This window comes from Musca vetustissima, unplaced genomic scaffold (genome assembly GCF_032173495.1).
Source record: "Musca vetustissima isolate MV318-11 ecotype Yass unplaced genomic scaffold, APGP_CSIRO_Mvet_v1 utg1866, whole genome shotgun sequence".
In the NCBI taxonomy this organism is placed as follows: Eukaryota; Metazoa; Arthropoda; class Insecta; order Diptera; family Muscidae; genus Musca; species Musca vetustissima.
Window position 1 is genome coordinate 295117 of NW_026880430.1, and position 8762 is coordinate 303878.

The 8762-nt window shown below is 34.8% G+C and overlaps 1 pseudogene; it reads left to right on the forward strand.

Moving 5' to 3' along the window:
• Positions 1 to 372: 372 nt before the first annotated feature.
• On the forward strand, positions 373 to 7894 carry LOC133326023 (putative odorant receptor 85d; annotated as a pseudogene).
• The last annotated feature ends 868 nt before the right edge of the window (positions 7895 to 8762 follow it).

Consider the following 8762-nt stretch of genomic DNA (forward strand, 5'->3'; position numbering starts at 1 on the left):
TCCGAATTATAGAATCACAGTTCGGATTATCGAGATTTTATTGGAGAGCCTAAAGAGTTCAGGTTAAAACCGTCTATGTGCGTACCTTTTAATTAGTGGGCAATGTGCAAAATTTCCGAATACTTTGAACGTGCAACTTAATTATGCAATATTTGCCAACATTCCTGCAAAGAACAATCGTTAATTGGCAATTTTCTTTGTAATTATCTATAAGTCAATTACATTTGCATACCCATAATTAAAAATACTCCTTTGGAATTGAACTATAGCACGGCCATGGCAAGTGAACTAGACCCTCATAGTGTTATTCTCATTCAATCGCAATGGTACTGGCATCGGATAATTCTCTAACTCTGTTCGATTTCAATGCTAATGTTCGAATGGAATGCTAATGACTCCATGACCATCACGGAGAAGTGTATCTTTGTGTTGCTGGGTGTCAATTTCACGTTCTGTTTCTTTGCCAAGGGCCTGTTCTTTGCGTTTGGAGAATTCGTCGATACGGTGCATGCAACTCAGTGGATTCTCTATTTTATGTTTGCCATGAACGGCTGTTTCAAAACCATGTCCGTGGCTATTGGTCGCAAAAGGATCTACACCGCTCTCAAGGATATGGAACAAATGTTCCCTGAGACACTCAAGGAACGTCAGGAGTTTCGGTTACGCCTATATTATGCGACACGCAAAGTTCATGAGCATTCAGCACTTTGGCGATGCTGCGATGTTTATTGCCTTTCCGGTGGTCCAGTCGTCTGTTGAATATTTGAGAAGCGACGACGATAATGCTGGGTTTGTGCCACGCACACCCTACGTAATGGTATATCCATTCGATGCATCCCGCGGAATTGGTTATGTCTTTGCCTATGCCACACAATTCATTGGTGGGTTTAGCGTGTCGTGTCACTTTGTCGGCTCCGATATGCTGTTAATGTGTGCCACTTATTTGGTAATTATACAATTCGACTATATTTGTTATCGCATTGAAAATTTTAAATCGACGGATTATGACAACGATATAAAGAAGCTAAAAATAATATTGGAAAGACATAGTTTGTTGAATGTGTAAGTTGAGCAAATCATTAACACTAGATCCAATTTATTTAAAACCTTCATAGTAATGAAAAAAACCAGTAAGGAAAGTAGTAAAGTCGGACGGGGCCGACTATATGATACCCTTCACCACTTTGGGTATATTCAACAGATGAATCCCAACAGACGTCGCATTTTTAAAGGACCAGTAAAATGAAATTGGATCCATAAACATGTCATTCTGCAACCGATACTAAATGTTTCACATCATTCTAGACCTAACTCAGTACGCTATGCCGAATTTCGTGCAAATCGAAATATATATAAAGACTTTGGTGAACCATTTACCTTAAATCGGACGATAATGTATATGGGAGTTATCTAAATCTGAACCGATTTTCATGAAACTTAACACACATCATTCTATACATAATTCATTACGCTGTGCCAAATTTCGTACAAATCGAAAGATATTAAGGGACTTTGGTGCACCATTTACCTTAAATCGGACGAAAATATATATGGGAGTTATATCTAAATCTGAACCGACTTTCACGAAACTTTGCACACATCGTTCTAGGTTTAATTCATTAAGCTATGCCAAATTTCGTGCAAATCGAAAAATATATAGGGACTTTGGCCCACCATTTACATTAAATCGGACGAAAATATATATATATATATAATTTCAATAGGGTTCGTCCTTGGGCCAAGTAAGTGACCTATGCCAAATTTCATCCAAATCGGAGCTAAAAATCGACCATAAAACTATTTTAATCCTTTTACACAAACCTGGATTCAAAAATAAGCTCGATGTTTCGGTGCCATACCAATTAACAGAAAAAAAATAGGATGGATCGAATTTCTATCTGCGAATTTCTATCACACATATACAGTAACTCGCCCGAAACTTCGGGAGCTTGGTTGGAAAGTTTCAATGCATCCGCCATACAGTCCGCACTTGTCACCGAGCGGTTATCACATTTTTCATGCATTGTATTGGCAAAAATCATACAACAAAACGGTACATATTTGGCCCAAATCGGACATTCCGAAGCACGTTAAATAAAGTCCTATAGTTCGTATAAAAATAATGGATTTGTTTTTCCCCAACCTAATACAAATTTCCAAAGTTATATCTATAGCTCAATCCTAAACAGGTTTTCAGCTCTATTCGTTCACTCAAAATCCAAATAGCGCTAAATTTTGTACTATTTAGCAGTTCTCGTACACATAAGTACGATTTTTTAAATCTACATCAATCCTGCACTCCAATAGTAATCCGTATTCTTATTTTCAGGATCCCATCTCTGTACACTCAACTTGATTGCAAATACCTGTATTCCATATAAAATTTCAAGATTCTAGCTGTATATGTTCCATGTATATAAAAATTAGAACTAAATTTAGTAAAGTTTAGTACTTTTCGTAGTTTAGTACTTTTCGAATTTTGTACATCATTCTAACTTTCCATCAGTGACCCATATTCCAAATTTCAGAATTCTAGCTCTTCCCGTTTGCCTAATACATGTGATACCTTATTTAGTATATTTTAGTACATTTCGTACCCTTCTAGTTCGAATTTCAGCCTTATCTCACACCTATACACCAACCCACACTCAAAAGATCACCGCCATTTCGTCTCTGCGATAATCTTCCAGTCACTCACTCACTTATCTAATCTTCGGTAAATATCAGATTTAGACAGTAAAATTGGTCGACCCACCCTCCGCACATCTTGAAAAACCTTTTTATGCCATAGAAAACAAATATCAGGATAAATGTATCTAGTATACACATTTCCGAGAAATATACAGATATATCCCCCCATATCTGTATATTTGTCGGAAATGCATGGCGGCACGACATCACCTTTATGTGTTGTCATTAGACCTATTAACAAGCAACAACTTCTATACGATTCTGGTCGATATTTCCCCCGTGGAACGGTGATCTATAAAATCTTTCAATTTGAACAATTTCATTTATTTTTTATTTCAGAGTTGCCGAGACGGTTAATGGAGTTTTCAGCTTTTCCATATTTTTGAACTATATGATCCCTATATTTATTATCGTTATGATTTCGATACAAATTGCAAAAGGTTCCGACTTGGATTTCAATATGATAAAATTTGTTGGATTTTTTGTTTCAGCTTCATCTCAAGTCTACTATATTTGTATGCTAGGACAGCGGTTAATTGACAACGTATGTAATACAATACCAGCTTCTTCTCTAGCTGACTGGACGAAAAAGTGATGGAAATGAAGGGAGTTTGGCATGTCACACACAGTTCGATCACTTAACTTCGTCTCCTTTGATAATATGTTAAATTTTTATAAATATACATATATGCATATGTATATATTATAAACATACACCTTTTCTTCGCCCTTATAGAGCTCCCGAGTTAGCGAATCATTAATCGGTCAGGAATGGTATGCGACAGATGTTCGTTATCAACGTTTGCTTGTATTGGCCATAGCCCGTTCGCAGAGGCCAGCTCATTTGACAGCATTTAAGTTCTTTACCATTTCAATTGAAAGTTATAGCAATGTAAGTTTATTATCAATTTCCACTTTATAAAAAAAAAAACAATAAGGAAAGTTGAAAAGTCGGACTAGTCGGTCCTGTCCGACTTTTGAATTTTTTTGATACCCTTCACCATCTTGGGTACACACAAGAGATGTTAATATCTACTATATCCGGTAGATAGAACAGACATAGAATCATTGGAGGACCCTGGAGATGGAATCGGGCGAAATGAAATGTGTGTGCGTGAAATGTCCAATTATAAAAACCCCCATACACATGCCATTCTTTGGTGTACCATTTGAATGAAATCAAGTAAAATTATGTATAGGAGCTATATATAAACACATGGACCTAATTGAGCAACCGTTGCATACACCATTTGTTTTTTGTTATCACTCTATATTCAATATAATACCCTTTGCCAAATTTCGTGTAAATCGAACAAACATAAGCCTTTCGGTGCACCATTAACATAAAAGAAAAATGTTCTGACTCCGAAACCGTTCGCGATCAAATTTTTGGTTGATGCGCGCAAAAGTTATCGAGGTTTTAATTTTGGGATAAGAAAAAAATCTTAAAATTACGCCGTTTATTATATTGACCAAAAACGTTGATATATATCTTCCTCCGTAAAATAAGAATGCAATGAATATATTATAACAATCACGATAAAGTTGCACATATTCGCGATATATAAGAAAAATAAAAAATATATAGCAGATTACATCAATATTTTCAATATATTAATGACATACACACACCTAAAAAATAATTTAAAAATATCTACATAATCTAAACACCATGATGAATCAAATGATATCAAAAACAAGTCCGGGTAGCGGTTTCTAAATCAAAGCGACAACAAAACAAGATATTGAAGAAAAATATTTGTTTTTGGTTCGAAAAAATAATGTCATCATATTTATTTTTTTAATTGTATACAAGAAATTTCAGAAAAAATGTTGGGGTTATTCTGCTATTTTATCCGAATTTCGCCGAAAAATTTACCTATATAATAATAATCACTTTTTGTTTATAAGTATACGCCTTGCGGATTATATCAAGACCCTTCCGATAAATCTTAGAATTCTATAAATAGGAATAAATCTTTAAATAAAATAATATTATGAAATATACATTTTAAATTGCGCCCAAATCGCGTAATTCTCAAAATCATTTGATGCGCATGCGGTTTCCAAGAAGTACAGAAGTTTATCTTCCAATCCATATATATTTTGCGAAATTTCATTTGACGGCTAAGATGTGCCACACGTTACATTGAAGTACCCAAAAAATCGTAAAACGCGAATAATTTCAGAAAACTCCATATGCCATTAACGCGCATCTGATTTCGGTGTGCACCCTAAAAAAATACATCGATTTATACCATTTCAATGTGGTCCATTAAGAACCATGGATGTGCCAGCACAATCTATTTTTGAGATAAATTGCGTACATCTCTCTTTCGGCTGAAGTTTTTAAAGTTCTCTTTTCGAAAAAGATCAAAATCCGTATGAGGTCATTTATTGAAGCGGAAATGATACACAGAAAACGCAAGTAAATCCGCGATATTTTCAAAAACATTTTTTTGCCAAATTTCGTGTTTTTGGAAGGCCAGTTCCCGCCGTTCTAGTAGATGGATTTTGACGAAGAAGATTTTATATCATCCGAAACGTAAAAACCTTATTGATCGCGGGTACCCATATCATTCAGTTGACAGATCTAAAAATTTGGCACGAAAAATAGGTTTTTTATAAATTTGATCGCAAGGTGCGAATTTACCTTCGGATGAGTATTAGGTACTCTGAAGCTGTGCATACTACATACACAAAAGACATATCAAATTACGCAGATTCGCGACTACAATAATCTTATAATCGATTTTTAAAAATTCCTGTTTGCGTATTAAAGCTAGAAGTAAAATTAAAAAAACACTCAAAATCGAGCTTCAAAATGTCAGCATCATTTAAAGGTAGATGCAGTTAAAATGTTGAAAAATGATACATAAGGAGCGTAGTCCCCATTTTGTTGGCTTCTAGTTTTATTTTGACACGAAGACCGTGCAATGAGTGGCTTAGTCACAAATCGATAGAGAACATAAAAAAACTGGTTCGCCTCAACCTGTTTTTACACATTTTTTTTACATTAAAGTAGACACAGCATTCAACAAAATTAAGTTTGGAGGTCAATATCATGAACAGTTTGCAACGACAGACCAATTAACCCAAAACTATTCACTGTTTTTCATTTACTTAAGTAGTTCCCGAGTTATAAAGGGGTGAACCTCCGCTTCAGCTATGTTAAAAAATTGGCAATATTGCCCATATAAGACCTATGTCAAAATCTAATCTGATTTCAACAAACCGTATCACACATAATTTTTTCTCAATTGCATTCGCTATGCAAAATTTTGCTCAATCCACTATAGGTCAAATTACCACTTTTTCTGTGCAAAATTAATAGCGGCAACAAAATAATAGTTTTCGTCATGAAATTTGGACCAACGGATTTTTTTGTTACTAGAATTGTTATTGTTGGATTTGGAAGAAATCGGTTCAGAATTGGATATAGCTCCCATATATATCTCATCCGATTTCAGGTTTAAGATGCACCAAATCGGTAATATACAACGGATGGCGATGAAATTTGGTTTGTACGATGTTTTTTTTTTTTTTTGTCTGAAAGTAAGTGTGTCGAATTTAGTTCATAGCGGTTCAGGTTTAAATATAGCTCCAATATGTATGTTCTATCCGATTTCACGTCTAAAATACATCCGATCATCGTAAAATTGAGTTTGCTTGTTTTATAGGCTAAAAACAACTCAGAAACATTTGGTTCAGATCGGGCCAGATTTAGATATAACATCCATATATACGATTTTACGTTTAAACCACGCCAAAATCACAATATACACCCGATCATAACGAAAATCAGAAAGATTCAAATCGTATCTGATTTAGATATAGCTCTCATATATATCTTCTATCCTTTTTCAACTTAAACCACTTGTTTGCATTATATCGCCCTTTTGAAAAGTTATATTCTAGAAGGAAAGCTACAGCTTCACAGTGGAATAAGCTATTGGGGATCTTGGGGTGTCACGTTTCTCAGTTGAAAGGTCAGAAGCTTCTTCTTTTTTACCAAATTCCAAGCTTTTATTAGGTGCCACTTTTTTGGACAAATCTTAAGCAAAAACATTTAAATCCGAATTTAGCCATTCATGATTTTTGTCTTTGAAAACATTCATGTTTCTGTGAAATTTTTACCAGTTATGTGCTAATTTTAAGCAAAATAAATGTACTATTTGCTTTTAAAATTTCTCTCTTTCATCTGAAATGTTGTCGACATCAATTTTGTTCACTATATGTTTGAAACAGCAGCAGTTTTTTTTTGTTACCTTCTTTTCGCCATAGTTCAAAAAAATCGATTTTTTTATACGGAGGTTGCCTAGAAAAAGAGGCATTGCATGGAAAACGCAAACTCATTACTTATCACTTAATTGGGACATTTTTTTAATAGCTTACTGAAAGTCAATCTATCAAATTACTTTAACTCTTTAAAGTCTTCATATGTTAAAGGGTTATTTTCAAGTATAGTGTCGCAAACATAAAAATGTTTTGATTTATTATAAATATGCTCACTTGTATCTATATTTTCCATTTTACACTAATTAATTATTGCAAGCACAATCGGAATAATACGCACTCAAAGTTGACTAAGCACCACAGAATAGAATTAAACTAAATTGTATTGAGCGACTTTCACGGCCTGATGTGTAACGGTACTTTATATTTAGCACTAATAAATATTACGTGTCCTTATTTTGGAGTGTTCTGAATACAAAAAACTCGTCTAAAACGACACTTTCATTTTCCTCAATTTTGCACAGAAAAACCGGTAATTTGACCTATAGTGCAATCGGACAAATATTGGGAGTTTGCTGTATCATTCACAAAAAAACGGACAAAACTACATATGGGAGCTATATCTAAATCTGAACCGATTTTAACTCGATTAAGAAAGTGATTATATGCATATTCTCAAAAGGAACCATGGGTCCTTCTCGATTCTTTTTGCCTGTTACAAACATATGTACAACGACATAATACCCTGTACCACAGTGTGGTGAAGGGTATAATTAAACCCAAATTGATACTAAAAAGTTACAGAAATGAGAATTCACTCGGTTATGTTCGGTTTGAATATAACAAAAACTGTTATGCATATTCAAATATGTATATTAATAAAAATATTTTTCTTTGTTTTTTTTTTACAGCTAATGACAACTGCCTATCAATTTTTACTTTATTAAACGCTCAAATGGAAGAGTAATGCTGCAAAATTATTTATCGCTTGAAAAATGCGTTATAATGCACACCGGAACCCATAGTTAAATTAGATGATTTGTTTAGAACTTAAATAAATGCGAAATATAGAAACAACATTTTACAACCAACATGTCTTTTATTCCAAGCAAAGGTAGGAAATGGTGATTAGGCGTCGGGTGTGACTAAGAAATGCAAAAATCTTCAATATTTCAATTTTTTTTAAGATATTAAAAACCTATTTTCATTCGTTCTGATCTTTTTATGCCATCTTTACATAAGGTTGGCATTCAAACTATTTTAAATTTAAGATTGCAACCCTGGAGGCGATGCCAAAATATGGACCTATATTGTAAATTTTCTATAAAAAGGATTATTATCCAACGACCCAAGTTAATGTCAACCCACCTCAATATTTAGTAGTGAATAACGTCTCACCCTAAACCTAAGCCAGTATCATTACCTGTGTTCTTCAACTTCATTGCATTAATCGACAGACAATCTTGAAGTACACAATAATTCTCATTCACTTCATAGTACGATACGGATATATGTTCCATTTTTCCATACCGAAGTGGTCGACCTCGGACGTTAACGAAATACGAGTGACAAAGATGTGCGGCTTGTCCGCAGTCTCGTATACTGGTGAATGTTAACGACGGTTCGGCCTCGCTCATAGCCAGCTCCCCGCTCTTTGCCAGCTCCTCGCTCATAGCCAGCTCCACGCTCTTTGCCAATTCCTCCGCTCATAGCAGCTCCCCCGCTCATAGCCAGCTCCCCGCTCATACCTAGCTCCATACTAATAACCACTAACTACTAACCGAACCCTGACAAAACCCGAACCCTGAAAACCCCGAACCTGCCGATCACCAACG